At 46.6% G+C, this 16,435-nt stretch overlaps 1 long non-coding RNA gene and 1 other non-coding gene across 3 annotated transcripts in view; one reads left to right on the top strand and one right to left on the bottom strand.

The window, feature by feature from the left end:
- Nucleotides 1–7,827: 7,827 nt before the first annotated feature.
- On the bottom strand, nt 7,828–7,976 carry LOC123571542 (U12 minor spliceosomal RNA). Its single transcript, XR_006695687.1, has one exon. It is a non-coding gene; the product is annotated as a U12 minor spliceosomal RNA (small nuclear RNA).
- A 3,399-nt stretch (nt 7,977–11,375) lies between these two features.
- The window catches only part of LOC102134932 (uncharacterized), a 39,441-nt gene continuing 34,381 nt past the window's right edge, over nt 11,376–16,435 (top strand). The window contains exons 1-3 of one of the 2 annotated variants that reach the window (XR_010584456.2): nt 12,175–12,412; nt 14,547–14,950; nt 15,076–15,204. This is a non-coding gene — a long non-coding RNA (uncharacterized lncRNA). Of the gene's footprint in view, nt 11,579–12,174; nt 12,413–14,546; nt 14,951–15,075; nt 15,205–16,435 lie in introns of those variants that run through there. The other variant, XR_012430289.1, reaches the window with a different exon arrangement.

The following is a 16,435-nucleotide window of genomic DNA, read 5'->3' as shown; positions in this document are numbered from 1 at the left end:
GGGGCATGTTACCCCAGCCACCAAGTACCTGGGTATATTGGAGCAATAACCCCTATAATAAGCCTCAGCCTGGTGCCCAGAGAGCACATTCTCTCCACTCCCCACCAGGATGTAAATTCCAGAAGGGCAGGTATTCACATATGTTCTATTCACTTAGAGCAGTGACTGGCACGGTATGTGCTTGATAAACATTTGGTATTGATACCTCCTGTGTAGGTGACATCCCATCCCCATCCTTGCCTTCTGGCTTACACCCCCTGAGGATGAACACTTCTCATTCCCCTCTGCTCTGCCTCATCAAGCTCTAGGGCTCTCCAGAAGCCTCCATTCTGGTCAAACAAAAGGCTGCGCTTAGACTTAATCCTAAAATCCAAGCCCTGGCCCCATTTTGACTACAATACTACCTTCCCCTCCCTCATCGTGACCCAGCCACACTGGCTGACTCTTTATAAATGATTGAATTAAAATATACATGCAGAAAAGCACACAAAGCTCATTTACTTTTTATAAATTGGGCACACCCATATAACCAGCACTTAGGTCAAGAAACATACTTTGGGAGGCAGAGGCGGACTGATGTTTTGAGCTTGGGAGTTTGAGACCAGCTTGGGCAACATGGTGAAACCTCGTCTACAAAAAATACAAAAATTAACGAGGCTTGATGGTCCCAGCTACTAAGGGTGTTGAGGTGGGAGGATCGCTTGAGCCTAGGAGGCAAACGTTGCAGTGAGCCGAGATCGCACCATGCCACTGCACTCCAGCCTGGGCCACAGAGTGAGACTCTGTCTCAAAAACAGACAGACAAAAATCACAACATGGCAAACCCTAGAAGCTCCCTTCAGGTCTTCCCTCTTCCCCACCAAAAGTAGCCATTCTCCTGACTTCTAACAATGTTAGGTTACTTTGGTCTGGTTTTGTGTCCAGTTTCTTTCATTCTGCACAATGTTTGTGAGACTGATCAACATCATCACATACGTGAGTAGTTAGTTCATCCTCATTGCTGTAGTCTATTTCATTGTATGAACAGACCAGACTTTAGCCATTCTTACGTTGCTGAGCATTTGAGTTGTTTTATATTTGGGGCTATTAAGAATTTTTTTTTTCTTCTGAGACAGTCTTGCTCTGTTGCTCAGGCTGGAATGCAGTGGTGTGATCTTGGCTCAGTGCAACCTCCACCTCCCGGGTTCGAGCATTTCTCGTGTCTCAGCCTCCTGAGTAGCTGGGACTGCAGGCGTGAGCCACCAGGCCCTGCTAATTTTTGTATTTGTAGTAGAGATAGGGTTTCACCAGGTTGGCCAGGCTGGTCTTGAACCCCTGACCTTAAGTGATCCACCTGCCTTGGCCTCCCAAAGTGCTGGGATTACAGGCGTGAGCCACTGTGCCTGGCTAAGAATAATTCTGTGAACATTCTTGTACACATCTTTTGATAGACATATGCACTCATTTCTTGGGTATATACCTAGGAATGGAATTGCTAAGTCATTGGGTAGACATGTGACCAATCAGCTTCAGTAAATCATGCCAATTTTCCAATCTACACTTTCCCAGAGGTGACTCCCCATCATTCGGCGTTTCTGGTCTTTTTCACTGTAGCCATTCTGGTGGATGACCGAACTTTTTTTTTTCTTTTCTTTTCTTGAGACAGGGTCTCGCTCTGTTGCCCAGGCTGGAATGCAGTGGCACGATCTCGGGTCACTGCAACCTCCTTCTCCCATGTTCAAACGATTCTCCTGCCTCAGCCTCCTGAGTAGCTGGAACTACAGGCACCCACCATCATGCCCGGCTCATTTTGTTTGTATTATTTTTTAGTAGAGATGGGGTTTCACCATGTTGGTCAGGCTGGGGATGGCTGACCTTGTAAGGACCACATTGGGATGAAGAGGGAGGGACTGCCTACTGAGTGCTAAGCCCCAACAGTGTGCCCCAACGGTGTGCCAGGCACTGGTGGATATCAGGGTCCCTGCCCTTAGGAATTTCCCAGGATGAGGGCGGAGGCTGGTGGGGGTGGTCCGAGACCTTAACACAATGTTTTCACCCTGCTGTTCGACCCCAGGGACCTTTGAACTTTCATATTTTGGACGCAACTTTGTTCTGCCAACATAACAGATACCAGCCTCCTTTATCCTTCAATCTAATAGGACATTACCCAGAAAATAAAAATAGAACATCTTACCAGATTCACAGTGACTATTACCAATAAATGTAAGCACCGCAGAATAAACTGACAGCAGCCAAAACTGTGAACTTGAAACTGTATTGAGGGAAAAATTGATGGAAGTTTTTGATGTTCTCAACAAAATGTGGACCTGCAAATTTTGATCCTGAAATATTGGACTCAATGGAAACTGTCCACAAACAAAGCTCAGAATGACAGGAGGTATTCATTCAACAAATATTTATTGAAGTGCCTACCGGACCCCAGGCACTCTGTTGTTTTGTTTTTATTTTTGTTTTGAGATAGGGTCTTTCTCTGTTGCTCAGGCTGGAGTGCAGTGGCATGACCATGGCTAACTGCAGCCTGGACCCTGGACTCAAGCGATCCTCCTGCCCAGGCACTGTTATAGCCAAAGGGGACACAGCAGGGAACAAAAGATTTAAAAATGCCCGCCCTCATGGAGCCTGTATTACAGCTGGGAGAGACAGAAAATAAACAGCACAATTAATTTGTATATTATATGTATGTAGGGAAGTGGTAAGTATGGATTAAGTTAAAAATAAATCCAGGGGCTGGGTGTGGTGGCTCACACCTGTAATCTCAGCACTTTGGGAGGCTGAGGTGGGCAGATCATTTGAGGCCAGGAGCCTGAGGCCAGCCTGGGCAACTGGGCAACAGGGCGAAACCCTGTCCCTACTAAAAATACAAAAATTAGCTGGGCATGGTGTCACACGCCTGTAATTCCAGCTACTCGGAAGGCTGAGATGGAGAATCACTGGAGCCGGGGAGGCGAAGGTTGCAGTGAGCTGAGATTGGGCCACTGCACTCCAGCCCAGGTGACCGAGCAAGACCCTATTCCAAAAATAAATAAATAAATAAATCTGGTAAGGGGGTGTCAGGGAGTTGGGGGGAGGGGGAACCTGAATTTAAATAGGGTAGTCAGCAAAGTTCATTACTTGAAGGAAAAAAATGTGAAGGAAGCCAGAGATGAACACACAGATGCAAGAGCATTTCTGGCAGAAGGAACAATGGGTACCAAGTTCCAGAAGCAAGAATGTGCCTGAGATGGTCAATGAGCAGCCTGAGGCCAAGGAGCTATCTGAGGGAAGCTGTTACTGCTTGAATTTGACACAGATAAGAGAATCAATATATGGATTAAATCTTTATTGTAAAAATTAACCAGAAAATGATCATAGTGAAAATAACTTCAGAGAAATGAAAACAGCCAAAATTGGTTTTGGGTTAATTGCACCACTGCATGGCATTGATCAAGGAATTAAATTGGCTCAGGAGAATTCACTCTGGTTCAAAGTTGCTCACTAAAAATTCACCTGAGTTGAGTTGGTCTAATTCCAATTTTATTTTTTATTTTTTAATTTATTTTTTTGAGATAGAGTCTTGCTCTATCACCAGGCTGGAGTGCAGTGGGCGTGATCTCAGCTCACTGTAATGTCACTGTAATGCCTCCCAGGTTCAAGTGATTCTCCTGCCTCAGCCTCCGGAGTAGCTGGGACTACAGGTGCACACCACTACGCCCAGCTAATTTTTGTGTTTTTAGTAGAGACAGTTTCACCATGTTGGCTAGGATGGTCTCGATCTCTTGACCTTGTGATCTCTGCCCGCCTCGGCCTCCAAAAGTGTTGGGATTACAGGCGTGAGCCACCGCCCCAGCCTTTTTTTTTTTTTTTTTTTTTTTTGGGGATGGAGTCTCGCTTTGTTGCCCAGGCTGGAGTACAGTGGCATGATCTTGGCTCACTGCAACCTCCACCTCCCAAGTTCAAGCGATTCTTGTGCCCCAGCTGCCAGAGTAGCTGGGACTACAGTCGTGCACCACCATGCCTGGCTAATTTTTTGTATTTTCAGTAGGGACAGGGTTTTACCACATTGCCCAGGCTGGTCTCAAACTCCTGGGCTCAAGCGATCCACCCACCTTGGCCTCCCAAAGTGCTGGGATTACAGGTGTGAGCCACCGAGACCGGCCTTAATTCCAACTAAATTAAATTAAATTAATTAATTAATTTTTGAGACAGAGTCTCACTCTGTCGCCCAGGCTGGAGTGCAGTGGTGTGATCTTGGCTCACTGCAACCTCTGCCTTCTGGGTCCAAGTGATTCTTGTGCCTCAGCCTCCTGAGTAGCTGGGACTACAGCTGAGCACCATTATGCAGGGCTGATTTTTGTATTTTTAGTAGAAACTGGGTTTCACCATGTTGGCCAGGCTGGTCTAAAACTCCTGACCTCAAGTGATCCACCCGTCTCAGCCTCCCAAAGAGCTGGGATTACAGGCTTGAGCCACTGCGCCCGGTCTGATTCCAATTTTAAATGTTAGTATTCGTAAGCAGGGCCAATACTTTAGAGGTCACTTGCATGTGAGTCAGAGGGGTGAATCCAGGGCCAGTTGAAGGCACAGGATCCAGGCAAAGCAGCTGGGAATCAACAACCATTACCTATACATAAGTGTGAAGAAGGATTCATTTGCTCATTCAATCATTTATTCATTCATCTCACAAATATTGATCAAGTGCCTACTATGTGACAGGGATATAGCAGTGAATGAAACAGGCAAAAATTCCTGCCCTCTTGGAGCTTTCTTCCAGTGCAGGGGACAGATGATAAATTTAAAGAACAATTAACAATTTGGAGTAATGATAATAGCTAAATAAGTAAAATATAGGCCAGCCACCATGGCTCATGCCTGTAATCCCAGAACTTTGGGAGGCTGAGGGGTGCAGATCCTTTGAGCTCAGGAGTTCAAGACCAGCCTGGGCAACATGGCGAGACCCCCATTTCCACTAAAAATACAAAAAATTAGCTGAGCATGGTGGCATGTGCCTGTGGTCCCAGCTACTCGGGAGGCTGAGGTGGGAGGATCACAGAGGTCTAGGCTGCAGTAAGCTGAGATTGTGCCACCGCACTCCAGCTTGGGCGACAGAGTGAGACCCTGCCTTAAAAAAAAAAAAAGTAAAATATATAATATGATAGTGATATATGTTGAGGACAAAAATGAAGCAGGGAAGAATATAGTGAGTATTTGTGTGTGTATGTGTTTGTATGTGAACGCACACCTGTAGTCCTAGCTACTGAGGCAGGAGGATTCCTTGAGCCCAGGAAGTCAAGGCTGCAGTCAGCTATGATCCCTGCCACTGTATTCTACCCTGGGCAACAGAGCAAGACCCCCATCTCTTAAAAAAAATTAAATTTAAAAATGACGTTTGATGAAGACCTGAGGGAAGTGTCTAATTGAAGAGAGAACTTTGAAAGAGTAAGACTTTCAAGACAGTCTAACACAGGGGTTAGGGGAAGGTCCGCTGGAGCCATACTGCCTTTGTTCAAATCCCAGTTTCCTCCATACTAAATGTGTGACCTCATACTCCTATTTTCCCCCTCTGTAAACTGGGGCTAATGATATTAACTACTTTGTAAGGATATCGAGAGGATTAATCTGAGTGCTTACAACGTTGTTTGACACAGATTAACTGTTTGTAAACATTGGCTGGCTGAATGAATTAATCTTCATATTAATACTGTAATCATGGAAGTTTTTAAATTAAAAAAAAAAACTTCTTCAAAAATGAGATTGTGGTAAAATGGTTTGGGGAATGTTCAAACTGTGGACCCCAAGATGGAAGGTGGTTTTGGAACCCTGGCAGTCACTGCTTCGAGGTTTTGGCTCTGTTATTGAAAGTGGTGGGGCAGGATGTGTTGGCTCACGCCTATAATCCCAGCACTTTGATAGGCCAAGGCGAGTAGATTGATTGAGCTCAGGAGTTTGAGACCAGCCTGGGCAACATGGCAAAACCTCATCTTTGAAATCTTTAAAAATTACCCAGGTGGTAGCGCACACCTGTGGTTCCAGCTACTTGGGAGGCTGAGGTGGAAGGCTTGCTTGGGTCCGGGAGTTCAAGGCTGCAGTGAGCCGTGATTGTGCCACTGTACTCCAGCCTGGGCGACACAGTGAGACCCTGTCTCAAAAAAAAAAAATGGTGGTATATATTTACATATTTATTTAGCTATTGTCATTACCCAAAATTATTTGTTCCTTTTTTTTAAAAAAATTTTTTTTGGTCAGGTGCGGTGGCTCACGCTTGTAATCCCAGCACTTTGGGAGGCCAAGGCGGGTGGATCACCTGAGGTCAGGAGTTCAAGACCAGCCTGACCAACATGCAGAAACCCCGTCTCTACTAAAAATAGAAAAAATTAGCCAGGCGTGGTGGTGGCACATGTTTGTAATCCCAGCTACTTGGGAGGCTGAGGCAGGAGAATTGCTTGAACCCGAGAGGCGGAGGTTGTAGTGAGCCGAGATCGTGCCATTGCTCTCCAGCCTGGGCAACAAGAGCGAAACTCTGTCTCAAAAAAAATTTTTTTTTTTTTTTAAGAAATAGTCTCCATAGTCTCATTATGTTGCCCAGGCTGGTCTGGAACTCCTGGGCTCAAGGAGTTCCCCCCCACCTCCTAGGCCTTGGCCTCCCAAAGTGCTGGGATTACAGGTGAGAGCCACTGTGATCAGTCAGTCTTGTCTTTTTATTTTCTTTCCAACTCCTTCACCTCCTTCAAGTCGTTGGTAAACATCAACTTCTCAAAGTGGACTTTCCTTATTTAAAATTCCAATCCCCTTTTATTACTCACTCTCCAAATTTTTTCCCTCCATATCACACACAAACTGCATTAGGCATGGTGTTCTTTTAGTTATGGTCATGGTACTGGGAAATTTTTTATTTATTTTTTATTTTTTAGACAGGGTCTCGCTCTGTCACCCAGGTTGGAGTGCAGTGGCACCATCTCAGCTCACTGCAACCTCTGCCTCCGGGGTTCAAGTGATTCTCATGCCTTAGCCTCCCTAGCAGCTGGGATTACAGGTGTGTGCCAGGACACCGGCTAATTTTTGTATTTTTAGCAGAGACCGGGTTTCACCATGCTAGTCAGGCTGGTCTGGAACTCCTGACCTCAAGTGATCCGCCCACCTCGGCCTCCCAAAGTGCTAGGATTACAGGTGTAAGCCACCGCACCCGGCCCCAGTCTACTTTTTTTTTTTTTTTTTTGAGACGGAGTCTTGCTCTGTTGCCCAGGCTGGAGTGCAGTGGTGTGATCTCGGCTCACTGCAAGCTCCGCCTCCTGGGTTCACGCCATTCTCCTGCCTCAGCCTCTCGAGTAGTTGGGACTACAGGCGCCCGCCACCACGCCCGGCTAATTTCTTTTTGTATTTTTAGTAGAGACGGGGTTTCACCGTGTTAGCCAGGATGGTTTCTTTTTTTTTTTTTTTTTTTTTTTTGAGACGGAGTCTCGCTCTGTCGCCCAGGCTGGAGTGCAGTGGCCGGATCTCAGCTCACTGCAAGCTCCGCCTCCCGGGTTCACGCCATTCTCCTGCCTCAGCCTCCCGAGTAGCTGGGACTACAGGCGCCCGCCACCTCGCCCGGCTAGTTTTTTGTATTTTTTTAGTAGAGATGGGGTTTCACCGTGTTAGCCAGGATGGTCTCGATCTCCTGACCTCGTGATCCGCCCGTCTCGGCCTCCCAAAGTGCTGGGATTACAGGCTTGAGCCACCGCGCCCGGCCCGCCAGGATGGTTTCGATCTCCTGACCTCTTGATCCGCCTGCCTCAGCCTCCAAAAGTGATGGGATTACAGGCGTGAGCCACCGCGCCCGGCCCCCAGTCTATTTTTTAGGTGTAAAGGTGTCAGGCAGATCGCGATTCCCAGGCATCCCGCAAAGTAGGCTGGTCACCTTAGGGGCGACCTTTACCGCTCAAAAATTCGTCTCACATTAGCAGTGAGGATTCGGGCATCACCCCGAATCATTATTTTCCTTACTCATAAGTTTAAGGCAAAGTACTGGGAATTAAAAAAAATAAATTAGGTTATTTTAGTGAGAGAGTAAGAGTGAGAGAGAGAGAGAGAAAGAAGAAGAGGAGGAGGAGGAAGAAAGGAAGGAAAGAAACCATTATATTTTAAATGAAGTAACTCAGGAATGGAAAAGCAAACATCGTATGTTCTCACTTTTTTGTTTTGTTTTGTTTTTTGAGATGGAGTTTCGCTCCGTCGTCCAGGCTGGAGTGCAGTGGCGTGATCTCAGTTCATTGCCTCCCAGATTTAAGCGATTCTCCTGCCTCAGCCTCCCGAGTGGCTGGGATTACAGGTGTGTACCACTAGGCCCGGCTAATTTTTGTGTTTTTAGTAGAGACAGGGTTTCGCCATGTTGGTCAGGCTGGGCTGGAACTCCTGACCTCAATTGATCCACTCCCGCCTCAGCCTCCCAAAGTGCTGGGATTACAGGCGTGAGCCACCGCGCCCGCCTTGTTCTCACTTACAAGTGTGAGCTAAGCTATGAGGACCCAAAGGCATAAGAATGATACAATGGGCTCTGGGGACTTGGGGGAGGGGTGAAAAGGGGGTAAGGGGTAAAAAACTCCATATCAGATGATGGGTGCACCAAAACTCAGAAATCACCACTAAAGGACTTTTCCATGTAACCAAACACCACCTGTTCCCCCAAAACTACTGAAATAATAACAATAAAATAAAAATAAGTAAAAACAAAAAACAAACAAACAAACAAAAACCCCTAAACCCATTAAGATAAAGCAGGGCTGGTGGGTTGGGGCCAGATCACACAGGGGTTTGACATGTGTGTGTTTAGAAATGTATTTATTTATTTTTAGAGATGGGTTCTTGCTATATTGCCCAGGCTGGACTTGAATTCCTGGATTCAAGTAATCCTCCCACCTAAGCCCCCGAGAAGCTGGGACTATAGGTGCATGCCACCATACCCAGCTTAGACATATATTTAATTTTATGAATCAAAAGCCTTGATGCACCAAGAGTTTATCCAGAGCAGGGTGTGGAACTTGGGAAGGGTTTATAGCAGGAAAGTAACCACAGCATGAGCTCAGCTAGACCATGCACCGAGTGGCCTTGGGCAAGTCGTTTATTCTCTCAGAACCCGTTTCTTCTTGTAGAAAAGGGGGATCGTGTTGGTCCCTAACTCACAGCGTGGCTGGGAGCTTTAAACAAGGCTGTAAAAACAGTAAGTTCTGCCATGTATTCAGAGCTAACTATATGTCCTAATCACTTTACATATATTATTACCCCCATTTTAGAGAACAAAAAACCATCCTTCCAGTGCAGTCCTTAAGGGGGCTTGGGTTCAAATCCCATCTCTGCCACTTACAGATGTTTCCCTGTCTGTAGTATGAGGAGAATAAAGGTGCCTATTTGTGAGGATTAAATGAGACAACACATGAAGGGCATTTAGAATGACAAATACAAAGAAAAAGAAAGAGAAAAAAAATACATGAAAGGCATTTAGAATTATTCCTAGTACATACAAGCAGTCAATAAATGTTAGTAAGACATGGAAGCCTCCCTGTGCAAAATTGCTCACAATTTTCTCACAAACCAACTAGGAGAAAAAGAAAGAGACAATCCCACTTCTATGCAATGCATGATGAATATTAGTGGCAGATATAATCAACACGAAATTACACAGTACTTAATTGAATCTCTTAACAGTGTCTATCTTATTTTCATTGACGGTTATTATTAATAATTAGTAATAACCATTCATTATTTATAAGATATTCCCCACCAGGCCTTGGTATTCTGGGGATATATAAAGCAGGGTTTTTAGAATGAAACAATTAATGAATAAAGTACTCTATAGATTATCAGTAGGTCCAAAGCATCATAAATGTATGTCTCTAGACCTGTTAACACCAGAGTAATAAATACATTTTCTTGTAATTTTAATTTAAAAAGCCAGAAACTCAGGATCTGGAAGAATTTGCTTTAAAAATAAGTAAGGCAGGCCGGGCGCGGTGGCTCAAGCCTGTAATCCCAGCACTTTGGGAGGCCGAGGCGGGTGGATCACGAGGTCAGGAGATCGAGACTATCCTGGCTAACATGGTGAAACCCCGTCTCTACTAAAAATACAAAAAACTAGCCGGGCGTGGTGGCGGGCGCCTGTAGTCTCAGCTACTTGGGAGGCTGAGGCAGGAGAATGGCGTGAACCCGGGAGGCGGAGCTTGCAGTGAGCCCAGATCATGCCACTGCACTCCAGCCTGGGAGACACAGCGAGACTCCGTCTCAAAAAAAAAAAAAAAAAAAAAAAGTAAGGCGGGCGCGGTGGCTCACGCCTGTAATCCCAGCACTTTGGGAGGCGGAGGCGGGCGGATCATGAGGTCAGGAGTTCGAGACGAGCCTGGCCAACATAGTGAAACCCCGTCTCTACTAAAAATACAAAAATTAGCTGGGCATGGTGGCAGGCGCCTGTAGTCCCAGCTACTCGGGAGGCTGAGGCAGGAGAATCGCTTGTACCCAGGAGGCGGAGGTTGTGGTGAGCTGAGATCCTGCCACGGCACCCCAGCCTGGGCAACAGAGTGAGACTCCGTCTCAAAATTAATTAATGAATTAATTAAAAGCCAGTAGCAATAAAATTTGTTTAATTATACAATTTTTAAAAACATGAAATAAAACAGCAAAATTAAAATTCGAAGATAAAAACTAAGTGAAAAAAAGAAACCAAAAATTAAAAAGCCAAAATATTAAAAACAAAGGCACATAACATTTGCACCTTTCCAAACTAGGATTCATACAGATGCCACCTAAATGAAAAACACTATCTGCTTGCTTTTCCCAGCCTCTGCCTCCGCCAAGACTCTTAAGTCATAGCGACTTTTGGGCCACCATTGTCCTCATCCAGAATCCGCTTTCTCCCTTTTCTAAAAAAATTCCACTAGCCCTACAAACGTGGCCTCTTTGGGAAAGCTTTCATTTTGGGGAAAAAAAAAAAAAAAAAAAAAAAAAAGCGAGGGGAGGGGCAGAGGGGTCGGTCTGGGATCTGACCTTGAAAAAGGCTTTTGATTCATCAAATTTAAACATATTAAAAATCACACGCACACATACAGGTTACATTTCTATACCAGGATTCATTCCGGGGGGATCTGGATAAAAGCCACTACCAAAGCGCTATAGGAGAAAACCAAACCATGAGCGCGTTCAATCTTAGTGTTTTGAACTCGCCTCCAGATTGTTTTCCCGAATTGCGGCTGCGCAGACTCGGGGTTGGGATGAGAACCAACAGTGCCCCACTGCCTCCCTACTCGAGTGACATTGGGCATGGAACAAGAGACCTGACAGGATCCAACAGAGACAGGTGGATGGGCTCAGAGCCTCTTTCCAGGCCCGACACTGTCTGGGGCAACAGATGATGTCCGGGAAGAGGCGGAGCCAGGTGTGACAGCTCTGAGGGCCAAAGACAGCCGTTGGGTTAATCAATTGTTCTTTGGAGCAGCTTGGACACTTTTAGAGGGTGGGCTCTATAGGTGAAAGATCGGCAGGCGGACCGATCAGAAGTTCCTGCTCTGATGGCTGGGGACGTGCAGAACTAGAGGATGCGGAGCCGATTGACAGCAGACCTGACAGTAAGAGAGAGGTTAGACCCTACAGTTCTTCCGCGAGAAGGGGGCGGGGATTGGAACTTGATTGATGGCATTCCGACCAGTGAGAACGTCTGAGTCAGGGGCTCTTGAGTAGTACGTGTATTTTGGCAGTAGAGAGTTGGTCCTTGCTTTGACTGACCCTCTTAATATCCAATAAACATGCCCGCTTCAGTTGGGGGCGGGGCGACTGAGTGCAGAAAAGACGGGATCTTGTCCTTTTCCTCGTTTCCCTTAAAGAGGAAACCCAGTTCCACCAGGAGCTCCCTACCCGCTTATCTGTTTTTTATTTTATATTTTTTATTTTTTTGAGACGGAGTCTAGCTCTGTCGCCCAGGCTGGAGTGCAGTGGCACGATCTCGGCTCACTGTAACCTCCGCCTCCCGGGTTCCAGCGATTCTCTTGCCTCAGCCTCCTGAGTAGCTGGGATTACAGGTGCACGCCATCACGCCCGGCTAATTTTTGTATTTTTAGTAGAGACGGGGTTTCACCGTGTTGGCCAGGCTGGTTTCGATGTCCTAACCTCAGGTGATCCGCCCGCCTCGGACTCCCAAAGTACTGGAATTACAGGCGTGAACCACCGCGCCCAGCCTTACCTGTTTTTTTTTTTTTTTTTTTTTTTTTTTAAAGTTTGAACGTTACAGATTTAGAAGTTTAGCTTTCCTGCGCTGTACAGAAACGATGACCTCACTGCACCTGTGAAGAAAGAGCTGCCCCAGAAAAGGCAGTCTTAGGGTTGGGGAGTTGGCCTAGGATTGGAATTTGATTTGAGATTTTAGGCCTGAGAGGCTACGATGGAGGACGGGTGTTTCTGATAGAAGATTTCTGGGGTGAGTGATGGGAGGGTTCTAGGGACAATATTGGGGTCTGTAGAGATCAGTAATAGATGGTTAGTGGAAAAGCTAAACTTCTAAAGCTGTGACTTTCAAACGTTTTAAAACATTGTATGCCTTTTTAACAGATAAGTGGGTGGGGAGCTACTGGTGGAAGTGGTCAGTCTGGGTCACTCATGTAGATGCCCATAGTAAGAGCCTATTCTCTGATGAGGCCGACTGGAATCAAACAGCTGATGCACTTCTAGTTCACTGCCCCCTGAACATGGCAATGCATCCACCATCATAGACTGGGCACAAAGTAAATTACTGTATGTTTCTGACACAGACCATTTGCAGTCTGACAGTGGTGTGCCTTTTGTTGCAAAGGCCAACCAACTATGGGCCAGTAGTCAAAGCCTTCCATAGATGTTCTATGTGCCCTACCATGGGCAGGTATCTGATATTGTTAAACATTGAAATGGCCTCCTCAAAAATGAACTCAAAAGGATTTCAGAACCTACCTCTCTCTCCTTCTCCTGGTCTACTCACCTTAGTAAGGCAGTTTGGTCACTAAATGTGGCTGTCCCAAGAATGGGATCATCTCCCATTGTGTACCTCGGATAACAGTCAGGACAAAAGGGGTGGGCCATAGAGGCATTTGGGATACTACCGTTGCCATTCCTGGACGTGATGTGTTTTTCTTTCCTTTAACAGTAATCCCAGGTCCCAGGCTAACCTAGTTGGTAACCCTCCAGGCAGCAGCCCAGCCCAAAAGAGCCCGAGGGGACTTAAACTATTTTTTTTTTTTTTTTTGATACTGAGTCTCCCTCTGTTGCCCAGGCTGGAGTGCAGTGGTGCAATCTCAGCTCACTGCCACCTCTGCCTCCTGGATTCAAGCAATTCTCGTGTCTCAGCCTCCCAAGTAGCTGGGATTACAGGCACCTACCACTACACCTGGCTAATTTTTGTATTTTCAGTAGAGACAGGGTTTCACCATGTTGGCCAGGCTGGTGTCGAACTTCTGACCTCAGGTGATCTGCCCACCTTGGCCCCCCAAAGTGCTGGGATTACAAGCGTGAGCCACCATGCCTGGCTCGGACTTAAACTTAATTCTGGTCAGTCACCTGAATTCTCTTGTTGGGTGGACACGGTCCTAGATCCTAATGACAATGACCGCTTGACTGAGTACACTACTCACCAAGTTCCCATACAGCAGCTCACATGGGCTAAGATAGAAGACATTTAAAAAAAAGTCTGTAAATTTTATAAAAATGCCTTTGGCCCTTTTGTACTTGACCCTTCTGGATGAAAGGTCTGGGTACAAATAGGGGATGATTGGGAAAAAGTGAAGTTACAGGCTCTGAGATGGGATACATTGATTTCATGAGGTGTGGAAGGAGAGCATTTGGGGAGTGATATGGTTGGCTTGGCTCTGTGTCCCCACCCAAATCTCACGTTGAATGGGAATCCCCCTGTGTCAGGGGAGGGACCTGATGGGAGGTGATTGGATTATGGGGGGAGTTTCCCCCATGCTGTTCTTGTGATAGTGAGTGAATGAGTTCTTACGAGATCTGATGGTTTAAAAAGTGCGTGATGCTGGGTGCGGTGGCTCACGTCTGTAATCCTAGCACTTTGGGAGGCCAAGGCAGGCAGATTGCCTGAGTTCAGGAGTTCAAGACCACCCTGGGCAACATGGTGAAATTCTGTCTCTACTAAAAATACAAAAATTAGCTGGACATGGTGGTGTGTGCCTGTGGCCCTAGCTACTCAGGAGGCTGAGGCAGGAGAATGGGAGGTGGAGGTTGTAGTGAGCCAAGATCACGCCACTGCACTCTAGCCTGGGTAACAGAGCAACACCCTGTCTCAAAAAAAACAAAAAACTGGGTGGCTTTCTTCCCTTGTTCTCTCTCCTGCCGCCTTGTGAAGAAGGTTCTTGCTTTTGCTTCACCTTCTGCCATGATTGTGAGTTTCCTGAGGCCTCCCCAGCCATGCAGAACTCTGAGTCAATTAAACCTCTTTTCTTCATAAGTTACCCAGTCTCAGGTAGCTCTTTATAGCAGTGTGAAAATGGACTAATACAGGGAGGAAATATCTTAGACCCTGAGAGGTGCAAGATGGGGAGACAATGAATGCTCTGTTTGTCCCCTAGATCGAGCACTTGCAGTCCAACGAAACAATCATCTGGTCTGCTGGAGTCAAGCAGCAGGTGCAGCTGGCAATCTGACCTGCTGCTAGGTTTGCCATCACTGTCCTTGGGTGACAAAAACAGAAAAAAGCATGTGAGCACGGCTGCTCCTGAATTACTCTGCTGTGCCTGATGCCATCAACAGCAGCTCCTGAAGACAGGCTTCCCTCATACCTGTAGACATACGTGGACCAGCACAACCTTGTTTAGATCTGGCTGATCCAAATTCATCTGCTTCTCCTGGCACTCGAGTGGTCTTGGATTATGCCATGTTTAGCAATTGAGCTACAAGTACTAAGATGCTACTTGCTATAGGTGGAATGTTTATGTTACCTCAAAATTCATATGTTGGAATCCTAAGCCCCAAGGTATTAGAAGGTAGGGCCTTTGGGAGGTGATTAGGTCTTGAGGGCAGAGCCCTCATGAGAGGAATTAGTGCCCTTATAAATGGGACCCCAGAGTGCTTGCTCCCTTGTCATTTTCTCCATGTCAGGACACAGTGAGAGGATGGCCATCTGTGAACCAGGAAGTGGACCCTCACCAGATGCAGAAATCTGCTGGCAACTTGATCTTGGACTTCCAGCCTCCAGACCTGTGAGAAATAAACTTGTTGGTTATATGCTACCCTGTCTATTGTATTCCATTATAGCAGCCTGAATAGACTACCTCTTATAACACTACCAAACCAATGTAATGGTGAGTCAAATCAATTTGAACAACAAATGTTGAAGTGAAATGAACTGTTCCCCTTTGGATGGTATATTTGTATATGGGGAGAACAGTGGGAAACAGAATGTCTCTCCACTTGGGATAGGGTTTGCTTTGGGGCCCATGTATTGCCCCCTAAATTATTGACAATACACCAAACATCAGCACATCAGTCTAAATTCCTTTGTGTGGGTTGTACATATAGTAGCCTGGCCTTAGTTTTACTACTTTGTGGCTGCCTAAAGATACAAGGCCCCAATCACTGATTACCTCAGCCATTTCTCAGGGTTGTGATGACAGCGAGCAACCCTGTGGGATGAGGCAATGTCTCCCTCTGGGGTGAAAGACAGGCTGGATGACCCAAGCTCAGTGTTTCTTGGCTGTGATGTAAACCTATTGTGTGTGCAACATCCACCAGGGACCCTCTGCATCACTGCTGTGGGAGATGGAGGACAAGGGGAGCAGGTGCCCCTGTGACATGCATGCTGCTGCTGTCCCAGGAGCAGGAAGGTCCTTTGTCTCAGCCCCAGGAGTCTCATGTTTTCTGTCAGCATCTCTAAAACATGTTAGCTTGTAAGAGGGTGGAGTCTCAGACCTTTCGCAGACCCTGACAATCAACAGTGGAGGGATTTTTCTTTATGCTCTGACAGTCTCTATGGTCTGGTCACTGGCAGTTTTGGAAGGTAGTGATTGGTTGCCAATGGTGTCAGGATGAGGCTCCAGGGATTTGAATCCTGAGGTAATTAATAATTGGAGGCCTTTGAGGCTACTGATTGAGTGTCTGTGGCTGTCAGTCACTGGGAGAGGGGCCATAGTGGTAGTGTTTGTGTGAGCCAGTGATGACTGACACTCTGTGCTTCCTTCCTCCCTCCCTCCTTCCCTCCCTCCCTCCCTCCCCTTCCTTCCTTCCTTCCTTCCTTCCTTCCTTCCTTCCCTCCCTCCCCTTCCTTCCTTCCTTCCTTCCTTCCTTCCTTCCCTCCCTCCCTCCCCTTCCTTCCTTCCTTCCTTCCCTCCCTCCCCTTCCTTCCTTCTTTCCTTCCTTCCTTCCTTCCTTCCTTCCCTCCCTCCCCTTCCTTCCTTCCTTCCTTCCCTCCCTCCCCTTCCTTCCTTCTTTCCTTCCTTCCTTCCTTCCTTTCCTCCCTCCC

Source organism: Macaca fascicularis, chromosome X, assembly GCF_037993035.2.
Source record: "Macaca fascicularis isolate 582-1 chromosome X, T2T-MFA8v1.1".
Lineage (NCBI taxonomy): Eukaryota > Metazoa > Chordata > Mammalia > Primates > Cercopithecidae > Macaca > Macaca fascicularis.
Note: the sequence above shows the minus strand (reverse complement) of the source record. Positions and strands in the feature narration are given on the sequence as shown.